This window comes from Amblyomma mixtum, chromosome 3 (genome assembly GCF_055824585.1).
Source record: "Amblyomma mixtum isolate Tamu chromosome 3, ASM5582458v1, whole genome shotgun sequence".
Lineage (NCBI taxonomy): Eukaryota > Metazoa > Arthropoda > Arachnida > Ixodida > Ixodidae > Amblyomma > Amblyomma mixtum.
In genome coordinates, this window is record NC_143014.1 from 48,712,410 (window position 1) to 48,728,231 (window position 15,822).

A 15,822-nucleotide genomic window follows, 5' to 3' on the forward strand; every position below is an offset into this window, starting at 1 on the left:
TTTGTTGTCGAAATTCTGGATAGCCTTGGCTGGTCTTGGCTTTTCTGCTATTTAAATTTTTTTTTCATCGTTAAAAACTGTTGAGCCTTGCTTTATTTCCACTATCACGTTAAGCAATCAAATATTATTAGTCCTTTTTCTTTTCCATCGGCCTGTTCAGAAATTCCGCTCATTTTCTGTAGCAATTATTTTTTTACTATGAGTGCACTTTGCTTTCCCGTTTAGCACCGCTTAGCCCAAAGTGTCACTCGGGATGCCAAAGCGCACTCCCCGTAAGTGCACTTAACTTGCCCGCTTGACAGGGGTATAGAGAGAAATAGGTAGAAACTAATTTAATAAAAATAAACACGTCTTTCCATGAGGGCATAAATATTTAGTTTCTATTTTCACTTCACGGGGAGCACATTCCAGTGTGCCAGTAAGAGTCAAATCCCCAGCAGCTTGAAAGTGAAGTATTTCCTGGTAATATGGGAATATCACCATCAAATACTTCTGAACACAAGCACCTGGTCATGAATTAAAAGCTGACAAAGTGAACATTTTGCTTTGTTAGTGTTTCGCAGAAGAGCCACCGTCCTATGCAGCTGCACGGAGCTGTTTTTTAATATCAGTCTAACAATAGGTTTCAACTTCATCTACACGCACTCGGCGAAACCACACTGTATTGACAAAAATGCCTCTTTTACCCTCTTTCATTGAGAGCACGGTGTTAAGTGCTATTGTCCCAGCAAAAGTGACAGTCACTGAGACAAACCAGCGCTAAACAGCTCTGCACCCGGGTAGTCTATGAGCGCATTTTCGAATCCATGCATACTGCTTCGAACTAAAAACAGCTCCGAATGCGCATCATGCGTTGAATATACTTCAAAAATTTTACAAAAAAATTATTGTGGCAAAAGAAGCAATATTACGTTTATTTGAAAAATAGCATATTGTTGCCAGACACTCGTGAAAAACACTGTGGCCAGATTTCGAAAGTAAATTAGTAATTTATTTCAAAACAATATTCTTTAAGAACCACATATTACTTCACGGCAATAAAAATGATGACTTAAAATTGGCAACGCGTACGTTATAATTTTGAGTTTATGTAATACGCACATTGTGTCTAGATTTTCGAGCTTTAAAAGTGCATAGTGGCCAGACTTCTATGCTAAATGACTTTTTTTTAACACCTTTTACGAGTAAATTATTACTTAACGTCATTTAAAATGATGACGCAAATTTGGCGACGCGTAGATTATGATTCTATATGTGTGTGTGTGTGTGTGTGAGGCACATTGTGTGCAGATTTTCGAAGTTAGAAGAGTGGTGGCCAGAGTTATATGCTGACAAAGAAAAACAACTTTTTCTTTTTTGAAACAAGGTTTGCGTTATAGTATACGACGTGTTTTTATATGTGTGGTAAAAAGTTATGATTTCCTTGAAAGGTTCAATTTGCTTTACAGTCTCCAAAATCGACTGCAGTCGACATCGATGGCTGGGCAGGTAAAGCTTCGAATAAAACTAATGTTAGTATAATGTAAAACCATAGCGATAAAGGAACGTTGCATTATTTCTAAGGTTTGACGTATCTCGGAATATTTCTGTTTGGCACGTATTGAGGTTTTCCTATTAGCAGAACTTTTCTGTTTCATGAGACGGTATTCAAGTAGAACTTTTTGCTGGGATAGATGGTCCATTCTGACTTAAGTTCGGCAGCGCGAATGAAGGTGCCCGAAGGCGTCCCTTCTTCGTTTCTCCTTCGAGCTTCTTCATTCGCCCTGCTTTACTTATGCCTTAGAGATTGTGATTGCCATAGAGCGCATGTACAGTCCCGAATTGTCACGAGAAAACTCTAAATGTCACCCATCCGCCGTGATCAATTATGGCACCCTTCACGGTAGGCTGTTTAATCTTGGAGTCGATGCTGTCCGTTTCAAGGGGAATTTTTAAGTAGCACGTATTAATTGTGCTCTGTTGTATTTCGTGTCGCTTTGTAGCCCCAGGCTGCAACGTCTTATTAACTGCGTGGTTAAACGTTTCAAAGTTTAAATGTTTACTGAAGGTCAGGAAAAGTTATTCCAGCGTTTATTTCCAACGTTTATAAAACAACAACAAACGAACATATAGAACAACACACTGACAAAAAAAAGGAACGTGGTAGTTAATCTTTGGTTACACTCTTCCCCTGTATTAATAAATAAAATAGATGAACCCGGAGGTCTCTGTGGGCCTGTGGCGCAACGGATGACGCGTCTGACTTCGGATCAGAAGATTCCAGGTTCGAGTCCTGGCAGGCTCTTTTTTAATTTTTCCCTTCTTGGCCACCATATTGCGAACGGTTTAACATACAAGATATATCGTTCCTGCGACAACCAAAATGTAACCTAGATGGCCAGGTGGTCGAAGTTATTCCGGAACCCTCCACAACTGCACCTCTTTTTTCCTTTACGGCGTGGTTGGGTTGTCCAACGAGAAGTGAGACAATTCCTGCGCCATTTCCTTTCCTCAAAAATCAATCTTTCCACTGTGTGCAACGCGACAGCGGCCAACATACCATCTTATTTGTGTGGGCACGTGAACCATCATTGCTGCTTTAGAAGTATTGCTGTCTTAGAGTATTTCTGTCGGACACGAACCCTTGACAGTGAATACCCGGCCTTCGCCGTGGCTATACCATACTGCAGACTGATCCTGGAGAGAGAGAGAGAGATGACTTTTATTTTTCAGCTCAAGTCCGAGCCTTCCTCATCCTGGAATCCAAGCAGGATTGGGAAAGGAAACACAAACCAAAACAGAAACAAAAGGCAAATAATGAAATTTATGCAGTCACACTTTTCAAAGAGGCAATAAAATCCGCTGCATCTTCACAGACAACGACACTCTCTGGCGTTCAAAACGCTACGGCTTCCAGTTACTTCTCGGCCACGCGGTAGCCACTGTTGCATTCCAGGTCACACTGGACACGACTGTGTTGCGCATCAAAGCGGCACGCGCGAGCAGGCAACGCGTCAGAACACTGAAGAGCATAGAGGTACTTGACGTACTTGAGTGACGTACTTGAGTGTAAACATTCACGCTTTTAAACCCAAAAATCCTACTGAGGGGCATGATGTGGGCAGCCTTCGTGGAGAATGCAGCAGCACTGAGAACGCCCGGGGCACCGTCAGAAATTTTCGGCTGAGCGTGCCTCCACACACACACACACACACACACACACACACACACACACACACACACACACACACACACTCACACACACACACACACACACACACACACACACACACACGCACACGCACACACACACACACAACATACACGCACGCACGCACGCACGCACACACACACACACAGTTACTAGAACCAACTCAGTTTCACAGCTCCCCATACCGCCCAGCGGAGGAGAGTGTCCCAAGCGGCGGTCACGAGAACTAACGGCGGTGTAGTCGAGCCTTGCTCCCTGCCGGGCGCGTCGTCGGCTACAGGCAGCGCTGAAGCGAGGAGCGGCCGGCACTTATGAGGTTTTGGCGAGCTGCGTTTGCGCTCTACATGGCTGCAGTAAAATAATACTTCAATTGCGGCAGCTTTTCCTTCGAAGTTCCGTGTTATCTTGGAGAACACGTTTGTGTGATGCGAAATTAGGCTTTTAATATTGTGAAAAAAGTCCAAAAATGCTGGCAACACGCTCGCGAGACTTGTTTCTTGCTTTGCTCAATGGCTTGTGTTTTCTAGCGCGTACCCGAGTGCATATTTCCTATAAGGTAAAGAGGTCAGACAAAGTTTCAGTGCGTGGGTGCACTCTACTTTAGGAGGGAACGTAGTGAATATTCGAATATCCACTGCGTTGTCGGTAACGCTGCGGACTCCAGACTGTCACTTTGTGCAGCGCAGCTGGGCATTTCGGAATGCACTTTTGCGATCTCGGAATTCTCTAAGTTACCTCGTGGCACTGCCGTCGCGACACACTGGGCACCGCGATCCATTGGAGGCTTTCTCTTCGGCGTAGTGCATTTTGCCTTTGAAATATGCGCCTGGAATAAAGGAAACAGCTTCGGAAGAGAGCCTGGTCCCAGCATCCATTTCCCTGTCTCCAAAAGCACTTCCGTACCTTGCACTACATGGGGATAGTCCTTTAGAAGGTCTTCTTCTTCGAAATGGAGATCACAAACTTTGCATTTCGAAGTCAGTTTGCGATCCTTTCTGTGAAGTGCACGCTCCCATCTTTTAAACTCGATGTGGTCTTTTGGCGGCCCGAAGCAATGACGGTCCGTTGAGTCATCGTTGCGATACCCGCTATTGCACCCCGGTGAAAAGCAGGTCGGCATGAACAAGTCCGATGTCAAAAAAATACAAACAAAAATTAACTAAGAAGCAGACGACACAAAGCGGCTGTCGCAAGCGCGCTTTACAAAGGGCGCAGCAGGGCCAGCAACCAGCGTCTCCGCTTCGGCCAACGTTTCTAGATAAAGACAGTTGGAAAACATGCTCCGGGTATGCGGCCCCTTTCTGTCGCCGATTTCATCTCAAAGAGATACGAGCGCCATCTTTCGGCTGGTAGGAGTACCGCGTTTGTTCTTCCATGGCCTCCGTGCCTCCGTAACCAGCTCAAGCATCGGTACTTTAACACCGCGCTTGATCTCAGAGGCCACGATTTCTCTTCACCGCCGCGGCGCCCATTGGCTCCGCTTGGTCACAGTTTGCTGCGCGAATGATTATTGTTAGCTCGCGCCTCGCATCGTCTGCGCAGGGGGCGGCTGCTTCTAGCCGCGCTCATCTACGAATTGCGAAGTCCGCGTGCGCTCTACGTCTGGGGTACGTCAGGGCAGGATGCTCGAGGTTGAGCCTCTGGCTGTAAATATCGGGAAAAACTGGAAGCCCTTCTTTCCGCGGTTTAGAGAAACATGACGTACCGCTTGCCTCCTCGTGGTTTATGTTGATAATATTATATAAAAACGTTGAGCTGGGAGTAGCAGACGACGCGCTCATCCTAAAGCGACCGCAGCGCCACCGCCTAGACGGTGATCGCGTGGGGCCGCTCTGCTCCCTGGCTCGCCGGCGCAGTTGGCCAACTGTCTTTACTAGAAACGTTGGCTTCGGCGGACGCGGTTACTGCGACGCGCGTCTTTTCTATCTCTGTTGCTGTTACGTTAATATGTAAATAGTTTTATTACCATTGTACCTCTTCCCCTGTCCTTTCTACAATCCTCTCACCTCTTTCATTTCACTCTTACACACTGCCTGCTATCCTTTATTTCTGTTGAACCAGCTGAGGTGCTTTCAGCAGCGATGGCAGATGCCGGAGCTAGCAACAATCTTTTTCCTTTCATTTACCATGTATTGCTTTCAACTCTCTTCTGTCTGCACGTGGCAGCGGTGGTGGCTCAGCTGTATATCGGTGGCCCGAAGAAATGACTGTCCGTCGTGTCATCGTTGCGATACCCGCTATTGCACCCCGGTGCAAAACAGGTCAGCATGAAGAGGCCCGATGTTACAACATACAAACAAAAAATTCAGGCGCCGCTTTGAGGATCTAAAGTGCGCGAGACGAAAGCCTTTCCACGCAACTTTGGCCGCACGGCTGTTGGCACACACGAGGCGGCAGAACCAACGTTATTTTGCGAGGAGGCAATGGGGTGACTTGGTTTGGCTAGCCATGACTAATTGGGTCATGACCCACGCCTTACTAGTCATGATTGGTCACTAACTAGTCATGATTGGTTAATGACTAACTAGCCATGACTAGTTAATTGATGGCTGGTTAATGACTAGCTAGTCATGACTAATTCGTTGATGACTAACTAGTCATGATTCGTTAATGATGAACTAGTCATGTCTGGTTAATGACTAGCTAGTCGTGACTAACCAGCAATGACAAACCAGTCATGACTAGTCATGACTAAGCAGTCATTAAGCAATAATAACTAGTCATGTCTGCTTAATGACTGACTACTCATGACTAACCATTCATTGACCAATATAACTAGTCATGACTACTTAATGACAAATTTATCATGACTGCTTAATGACTAACCAGTCATGACTAATCAGTAATTAGTCATGGTTAGTAATGACTAACCAGTCATGACTAACCATGAGTGGTTAGTGGCTAGCTAGTCATGACTTACTAGTCATGATTGGTTATTGACTTACTAGTCATGATTGATTATTGACTAACTTGTCATGATTAGTTAATGACTAACTAGTCATGATTGGTTAATGACTAACTAGCCATGATTGGTTAATGACTAACTAGCCATGAATAGTTAATTGATGACTGGTGAATGACTAGCTAGTCATGACTAATTAGTTGATGACTAACTAGTCATGATTGGTTAATGACTAATAGGTCAGGACTATTTAGGTCATGACTAATTAGTTGATGACTAACTAGTCATGATTGCATAATGACTAACTAGTCATGACTAGTTAATTGATGACTGGTTAATGACTAGCTAATTTGACTTATTAGTTAATGACTAACTAGACATGATTGGTTAATGACTAACTAGTCATGACTAGTTAATTGATGACTGGTCAATGAACTAGGTAGTCATCACTAATTGGTTGATAACTAGTCATGATCGGTTAATGACTAATTAGTCATGGCTATTTAAGTCATGACTAATTTGTTGATGACTAACTAGTCATGATTGCTTAATGACTAAATAGTCATGACTAGTTAATTGATCACTAGTTAATGACTAGCTAGTTTGACTTATTAGTTGATGACTAACTAGTCATCATTGGTTAATGAAGAACTAGACATGTCTGGTTAATGACTAGCTAGTCACGACTAACCAATCATGACTAACTACTGATGAGTGATTAATGACTAACGAATGACTAACCAGTCACGACTGGTTAATCATCACTAGTTAGTCATTAAACAATCATGACTAACTAGCCATGAGTTAATGACTGGTTCAAATGCCAAATGAGTAGTTAATGACTTCAAATGCCAAAGGCCCTGGTTCGATGCTCAGCCTCGACACAGCTTTTTAAGTAGTGACGCCGAAACACGGACACATCTGCCGACACGGCTGCATACGACAGTATGAGGCATTAAACGCTTTCGCCTTAAAATTAACTGAGAAGCGGACAACACAAAGCGGCTGTCGCGAGTGCACCTTAAAAAGGGCGCAGCAGGGCAGCGAGCCGCACAGAGCGGAGACGAGGGTACGAGGGAGCAAGACTCGATCGCAGCGCCACTAGTTCGCGCGACCGCCACTTGGGACAGCTCTCTGGGCACCGCTGTGAAACTGACTTGGTTCTAGTAACGTTGCACACACACACATACGCCGCCGCGGTGGCTCAGTGGTTATGGTGCTCGGCTGCTGACCCGAAAGACGCGGGTTCGATCCCGGCCGCGGTGGTTGAATTTCTTTGGAGGAGAAATTCTAGATGCCCGTGCGCTGAGCGATATCATTGCACGTTAAAGAACCCCAGGTGGTCGAAATTTCCGGAGCCCTTCACTACGGCGTCCCTCATAGCCTGAGTTGCTTAGGGACGGTAAACACACACACACGAGCGCACACACGATCACGCACACACACACACGCAGGTGGAACCAATGGTTAAAACAACCTGGTTTTGCTGCTGCTGGCCGCAAGACCAGTTGCGATAGCCGCCATAGAAGGAGGAGTCACAGTAGCGACGCGGAGCGTAAGTAATACCCCTGTCAAGCGGTCAAGTTAAGTGCACTTACGGAAAGTGTACTTTGCTGTAAGTACACTTTGCCGCATCTAAACGACGCAAGTGGAGTGTCACTCGCGGAAAGTGCGCTCCACCAGGAGTGCGTTCACGGACCATACTTTGCTGGCCGAGTGCGTAGCCTCGACGCCAGCGGTTCCAATGGTACAAAATTTATACTGCATAAAAAGTACTTACAACTTTATTTTACGTGTTATAAACTGTTTTCAGAAAAAAGTTCGTTGGTTATAGCTACAACCGAAGCAACAAAACAAGTAAACGTGATCAGATGCAACATCGCTGCCCGCCGCCATCTTGTTTGTTGTCGAAATTCTGGATAGCCTTGGCTGGTCTTGGCTTTTCTGCTATTTAAATTTTTTTTCATCGTTAAAAACTGTTGAGCCTTGCTTTATTTCCAATATCACGTTAAGCAATCAAATATTATTAGTCCTTTTTGTTTTCCATCGGCCTGTTCAGAAATTCCGCTCATTTTCTGTAGCAATTAATTTTTTACTATGAGTGCACTTTGCTTTCCCGTTTAGCACCGCGTAGCCCAAAGTGTCACTCGGGATGCCAAAGCGCACTCCCCGTAAGTGCACTTAACTTGCCCGCTTGACAGGGGTATAGAGAGAAATAGGTAGAAACTAATTTAATAAAAATAAACACGTCTTTCCATGAGGGCATAAATATTTAGTTTCTATTTTCACTTCAGGGGAGCACATTCCAGTGTGCCAGTAAGAGTCAAATCCCCAGCAGCTTGAAAGTGAAGTATTTCCTGGTAATATGGGAATATCACCATCAAATACTTCTGAACACAAGTTTCTGGTCATGAAATAAAAGCTGACAAAGTGAACATTTTGCTTTGTTAGTGTTTCGCAGAAGAGCCACCGTCTATGCAGCTGCACGGAGCTGTTATTTAATATGTCTAACAATAGGTTTCAACTTCATCTACACGCACTCGGCGAAACCACACTGTATTGAGAAAAATGCCTCTTTTCCCCTCTTTCATTGAGAGCACGGTGTTAAGTGCTATTGTCCCAGCAAAACTGACAGTCACTGAGACAAACCAGCGCTAAACAGCTCAGCACCCGGGTAGTCTATGAGCGCATTTTCGAATCCATGCATACTGCTTCCAACTAAAAACAGCTCCGAATGCGCATCATGCGTTGAATATACTTCATAAATTTTACAAAAAAAATTATTGTGGCAATAGAAGCAATATTATGTTTATTTGAAAAATAGCATATTGTTGCCAGACTCTCGTGAAAAACACTGTGGCCAGATTTCGAAAGTAAATTGGTAATTTACTTCAAAACAATATTCTTTAAGAACCAAATATTACTTCACGGCAATAAAAATGATGACTTAAAATTGGCAACGCGTACGTTATAATTTTGAGTTTATGTAATGCGCACATTGTGTCTAGATTTTCGAGCTTTAAAAGTGCATAGTGGCCAGACTTCTATGCTAAATGACTTTTTTTTAACACCTTTTAGGAGTCCATTATTACTTAACGTCATTTAAAATGATGACGCAAATTTGGCGACGCGTAGATTATGATTCTATATAGGTGTGTGTGTGTGAGGCACATTGTGTGCAGATTTTCGAAGTTAGAAGAGTGGTGGCCAGAGTTATATGCTGACAAAGAAAAACAACTTTTTCTTTTTTGAAACAAGTTTTGCGTTATAGTATACGACGTTTTTTTATATGTGTGGTAAAAAGTTATGATTTCCTTGAAAGGTTCAATTTGCTTTACAGTCTCCAAAATCGACTGCAGTCGACATCGATGGCTGGGCAGGTAAAGCTTCGAATAAAACTATTGTTAGTATAATGTAAAACCATAGCGATGAAGGAACGTTGCATTATTTCTAAGGTTTGACGTATCTCGGAATATTTCTGTTTGGCACGTAGTGAGGTTTTCCTATTAGCAGAACTTTTCTGTTTCATGAGACGGTATTCAAGTAGAACTTTTTGCTGGGATAGATGGTCCATTCTGACGTAAGTTCGGCAGCGCGAATGAAGGTGCCGGAAGGCGTCGTCCCTTCTTCGTTTCTACTTCGAGCTTCTTCATTCGCCCTGCTTTACTTATGCCTTAGAGATTGTGATTGCCATAGAGCGCATGTACAGTCCCGAATTGTCACGAGAAAACTCTAAATGTCACCCATCCGCCGTGATCAATTATGGCACCCTTCACGGTAGGCTGTTTAATCTTGGAGTCGATGCTGTCCGTTTCAAGGGGAATTTTTAAGTAGTACGTATTAATTGTGCTCTGTTGTATTTCGTGTCGCTTTGTAGCCCCAGGCTGCAACGTCTTATTAACTGCGTGGTTAAACGTTTCAAAGTTTAAATGTTTACTGAAGGTCAGGAAAAGTTATTCCAGCGTTTATTTCCAACGTTTATAAAACAACAACAAACGAACATATAGAACAACACACTCACAAAAAAAAAGGAACGTGGTAGTTAATCTTTGGTTACACTCTTCCCCTGTATTAATAAATAAAATAGATGAACCCGGAGGTCTCTGTGGGCCTGTGACGCAACGGATAACGCGTCTGACTTCGGATCAGAAGATTCCAGGTTCGAGTCCTGGCAGGCTCTTTTTTAATTTTTCCCTTCTTGGCCACCATATTGCGAACGGTTTAACATACAAGATATATCGTTCCTGCGACAACCAAAATGTAACCTAGATGGCCAGGTGGTCGAAGTTATTCCGGAACCCTCCACAACTGCACCTCTTTTTTCCTTTACGGCGTGGTTGGGGTGTCCAACGAGAAGTGAGACAATTCCTGCGCCATTTCCTTTCCTCAAAAACCAATCTTTCCACTGTGTGCAACGCGACAGCGGCCAACATACCATCTTATTTGTGTGGGCACGTGAACCATCATTGCTGATTTGGAAGTATTGCTGTCTTAGAGTATTTCTGTCGGACACGAACCCTTGACAGTGAATACCCGGCCTTCGCCGTGGCTATACCATACTGCAGACTCATCCTGGAGAGAGAGAGATTGAGATGACTTTTATTTTTCAGCTCAAGTCCGAGCCTTCCTCATCCTGGAATCCAAGCAGGATTGGGAAAGGAAACACAAACCAAAACAGAAACAAAAGGCAAATAATGAAATTTATGCAGTCACACTTTTCAAAGAGGCAATACAATCCGCTGCATCTTTACAGACAACGACACTCTGTGGCGTTCAAAACGCTACGGCTTCCAGTTACTTCTCGGCCACGCGGTAGCCACTGTTGCATTGCAGGTCACACTGGACGCGACTGTGTTGCGCATCAAAGCGGCACGCGCGAGCAGGCAACGCGTCAGAACACTGAAGAGCATAGAGGTACTTGACGTACTTGAGTGACGTACTTGAGTATAAACATTCACGCTTTTAAACCCAAAAACCCTACTGAGGGGCATGATGTGGGCTGCCTTCGTGGAGAATGCAGCAGTACTGAGAACGCCCGGGGCACCGTCAGAAATCGTCGGCTGAGCGTGCCTCCACAGACACACACACACACACTCACACACACACACACACACACACACACACACACACACACACACACACACACACACACACACACACACACACACACACACACACACACACACACACAGTTACTAGAACCAACTCAGTTTCACAGCTCCCCATACCGCCCAGCAGAGGAGAGTGTCCCAAGCGGCGGTCACTGGAACTAACGGCGGTGTAGTCGAGTCTTGCTCCCTGCCGGGCGCGTCGTCTGCTACAGGCAGCGCAGAAGCGAGGAGCGGCCGGCACATATGAGGTTTTGGCGAGCTGCGTTTGCGCTCTACATGGCTGCAGTAAAATAATACTTCAATTGCGGCAGCTTTTCCTTCGAAGCTGCTTGTTATCTTGGAGAACACGTTTGTGTGATGCGAAATTAGGCTTTTAATATTGTGAAACAAGTCCAAAAATGCTGGCAACACGCTCGCGAGCATTGTTTTTTGCTTTGCTCAATGGCTTGTGTTTTCTAGCGCGTACCCCAGTGCATAGTTCCTATAATGTAAAGAGGTCAGACAAAGTTTCAGTGCGTGGGTGCACTATACTTTAGGAGGGAACGTAGTGAATATTCGAATATCCACTGCGTTGTCGGTAATGCTGCGGACTCCAGACTGTCACTTTGTGCAGCGCAGCTGGCCATTTCGGAATGCACTTTTGTGATCTCGCAATCTTCTAAGTTACCTCGTGGCACTGCTGTCGCGACACACTGGGCACCGCGATCCATTGGAGGCTTTCTCTTCGGCGTAGTGCATTTTGGCTTTGAAATATGCGCCTGGAATAAAGGAAACAGCTTCGGAAGAGAGCCTTGTGCCAACGTCCATTTCCCTGTCTCCAAAAGCACTTCCGTACCTTGCACTACATGTGGATAGTGCTTTAGAAGGTCTTCTTCGAAATGGAGATCACAAACTTTGCATTTCGAAGTCTGTTTGCGATCCTTTCTGTGAAGTGCACGCTCCCATCTTTTAAACTCGATGTGGTCTTTCGGCGGCCCGAAGCAATGACGGTCCGTTGAGTCACCGTTGCGATACCCACTATTGCACCCCGGTGAAAAGCAGGTCGGCATGAACAGCTCCGATGTCACAAAACACAAACAAAAATTAACTAAGAAGCAGACGACACAAAGCGGCTGTCGCAAGCGCGCTTTACAAAGGGCGCAGCAGGGCCAGCAACCAACGTCTCCGCTGCGGCGGACGCGGTTACTGCGACGCGCGTCTTTTCAAGGGCGCAGCAGGTCCAGCAACCAGCGTCTCCGCTTCGGCCAACGTTTCTAGATAAAGACAGTTGGAAAACAAGCTCCGGGTATCGGCCCCTTTCTGTCGCCGATTTCATCTCAAAGAGATACGAGCGCCATCTGTCTGCTGGTAGGAGTACCGCGTTTGTCCTTCCATGGCCTCCGTGGCTCCGTAACCAGCTCAAGCATCGGTACTTTAACACTGCGCTTGATCGCAGAGGCCACGATTTCTCTTCACCGGCGCGGCGCCCATTGGCTCCGCTTGGTCACAGTTTGCTGCGCGAATGATTACTGTTAGCTCGCGCCTCGCATCGTCTGCGCAGGGGGCCGCTGCTTCTAGCCGCGCTCATCTACGAATTGCGAAGTCCGCGTGCGCTCTACGTCTGGGGTACGTCAGGGCAGGATGCTCGAGGTTGAGCTTCTGCCTGTAAATATCGGAAAAAACTGGAAGCCCTTCTTTCCGCGGTTTAGAGAAACATGACGTACCGCTTGCCTCCTCGTAGTTTATGTTGATAATATTATATAAAAACGTTGGGCTGGGAGTAGCAGACGACGCGCTCATCCTAAAGCGACCGCAGCGCCACCGCCTAGACGGTGATCGCGTGGGGCCGCTCTGCTCTCTGGCTCGCCGGCGCAGTTTGCCAACTGTCTTTACTAGAAACGTTGCCTTCGGCGGACGCGGTTACTGCGACGCGCGTCCTTTCAAGGGCGTAGCAGGGCCAGCAACCAGCGTCTCCGCTTCGGCGGACGCTGTTACTGCGACGCGCGTCTTTTCTATCTCTGTTGCTGTTACGTTAATATGTAAATAGTTTTATTACCATTGTACCTCTCCCCCTGTCCTTTCTACAATCCTCACACCTCTTTCATTTCTCTCCTACACACTGCCTGCTATCCTTTATTTCTGTTGAACCAGCTGAGGTGCTTTCAGCAGCGATGGCAGATGCCGGAGCTAGCAACAATCTTTTTCCTTTCATTTACCATGTATTGCTTTCAACTCTCTTCTGTCTGCACGTGGCAGCGGTGGTGGCTCAGCAGTATATCGGTGGCCCGAAGAAATGACTGTTCGTCGTGTCATCGTTGCGATACCCGCTATTGCACCCCGGTGCAAAACAGGTCAGCATGAAGAGGCCCGATGTTACAACATACAAACAAAAAATTCAGGCGCCGCTTTGAGGATCTAAAGTGCGCGAGACGAAAGCCTTTCCACGCAACTTTGGCCGCACGGCTGTTGGCACACACGAGGCGGCAGAACCAACGTTATTTTGCGAGGAGGCAATGGGGCGACTTGGTTTGGCTAGCCATGACTAATTGGGTCATGACCCATGCCTTACTTGTCATGATTGGTTACTAACTAGTCATGATGGGTTAATGACTAACTAGCCATGACTAGTTAATTGATGGCTGGTTAATGACTAGCTAGTCATGACTAATTAGTTGATGACTAACTAGTCATGATTCGTTAATGATGAACTAGTCGTGTCTGGTTAATGACTAGCTGGTCGTGACTAACCAGCAATGACAAACCAGTCATGACTAGTCATGACTAAGCAGTCATTAAGTAATAATAACTAGTCATGTCTGCTTAATGACTGACTACTCATGACTAACCATTCATTGACCAATCATAACTAGTCATGACTACTTAATGACTAATTTATCATGACTGCTTAATGACTAACCTGTCATGACTAATCAGTAATTAGTCATGGTTAGTAATGACTAACCAGTCATTACTAACCAGTCATGACTAACCATCAGTGGTTAGTGGCTAGCTAGTCATGACTTACTGGTCATGATTGGTTATTGACTTACTAGTCATGATTGGTTATTGACTTACTAGTCATGATTGATTATTGACTAACTTGTCATTATTAGTTAATGACTAACTAGCCATGATTGGTTAATGACTAACTAGCCATGACTAGTTAATTGATGACTGGTCAATGACTAGCTAGTCATGACTAATTAGTTGATGACTAACTAGTCATTGATTAATGACTAACTAGTCATGACTAGTTAATTGATGACTGGTTAATGACTAGCTAATTTGACTTATTAGTTAATGACTAACTAATTATGATTGGTTAATGACTAACTAGCCATGACTAGTTAATTGATGACTGGTCAATGAACTAGGTAGTCATCACTAATTGGTTGATGACTAACTAGTCATGATTGCTTAATGACTAACTAGTAACGACTAGTTAATTGATCACTAGTTAATGACTAGCTAGTTTGACTTATTAGTTGATGACTAACTAGTCATCATTGGTTAATGATGAACTAGACATGTCTGGTTAATGACTAGCTAATCACGACTAACCAATCATGGCTAACTACTGATGAGTGATTAATGACTAACGAATGACTAACCAGTCATGACTGGTTAATCATCACTAGTTAGTCATTAAACAATCATGACTAACTAGTCATGAGTTAATGACTGGTTCAAATGCCAAATGAGTAGTTAATGACTTCAAATACCAAAGGCCCTGGTTCGATGCTCAGCCTCGACACAGCTTTTTAAGTGGTGACGCCGAAACACAGACACATCTGCCGACACGGCTGCAAACGACAGTATGAGGCATTAAAGGGACACTGAGGAGAAATTGAAGTTGGCTTGTATCGACAGAATACCAGCTCCTGATTACAAAAACGCCACTCATACTGACAACAAAGCTCTTGTAACGTAGAAAAGAGCAAGAACCAAAATACAGGTATCGCCGCCACAGGCCAAACTCGCAAGTACAAGCGTCATGACGTCATATAACAAAACAGTGTTGCTAGAACCAATGGTTCTAGCAACGCTAGGACACGAGAAGCACAAATCACTGAGGCGCAGCCAATGCATGCGCAAATCTCCTTGACGTCGCCAGATGGCGCCACGTGCCGGGCAGCTACGCGCTCGCCTGAAGCATCGGGACCAATCAGCGCCTGCTCGCCGGCGTTAGGCGGGCTCCCGGTATTCCGCTAGCGGTATCAAGGTGCACGGTATGCTAAAGGTGTCTATTTGCGAGAACTTCGTTGACGACTTCGAGAACGAGATCCATCGTAACGCTCGCAAAACGCCGGTGCAAACGTAAGCGAAGCGACTGTAGCGACGGCCGCAATAGCCGATAGATGCCTTCAACGTGCGGCCGGCGGTAGCTTTCTTTTCGGCTGCTGCTAGGCCGCACTGCTGGCCCCCAGAAATCACGGAGTCTGCATCACGTCATGTCACGTCATGTTTCACGTCACTTAGTCCTCTGTCGTCATAGCCGAATCCCAAGTTTGAATCACAGTGGCGGGAAAAACCTTTTCAACTTCGAATCCAAATTTCTTAGAAATAAATGCATTTTTCGCTGCCGGTCAAGTGGCAACAAAGCCATGACATGCCGAACTATCGGATTTTGCTATAAAAAA

The 15,822-nt window shown here is 45.2% G+C and overlaps 2 non-coding genes across 2 annotated transcripts; both read left to right on the forward strand.

Moving 5' to 3' along the window:
* Positions 1–2,211: 2,211 nt before the first annotated feature.
* Positions 2,212–2,284, forward strand: TRNAR-UCG (transfer RNA arginine (anticodon UCG)). Its single transcript has one exon. It is a non-coding gene; the product is annotated as a tRNA-Arg (tRNA).
* A 7,915-nt stretch (positions 2,285–10,199) lies between these two features.
* TRNAR-UCG (transfer RNA arginine (anticodon UCG)) lies at positions 10,200–10,272 on the forward strand. Its single transcript has one exon. It is a non-coding gene; the product is annotated as a tRNA-Arg (tRNA).
* The last annotated feature ends 5,550 nt before the right edge of the window (positions 10,273–15,822 follow it).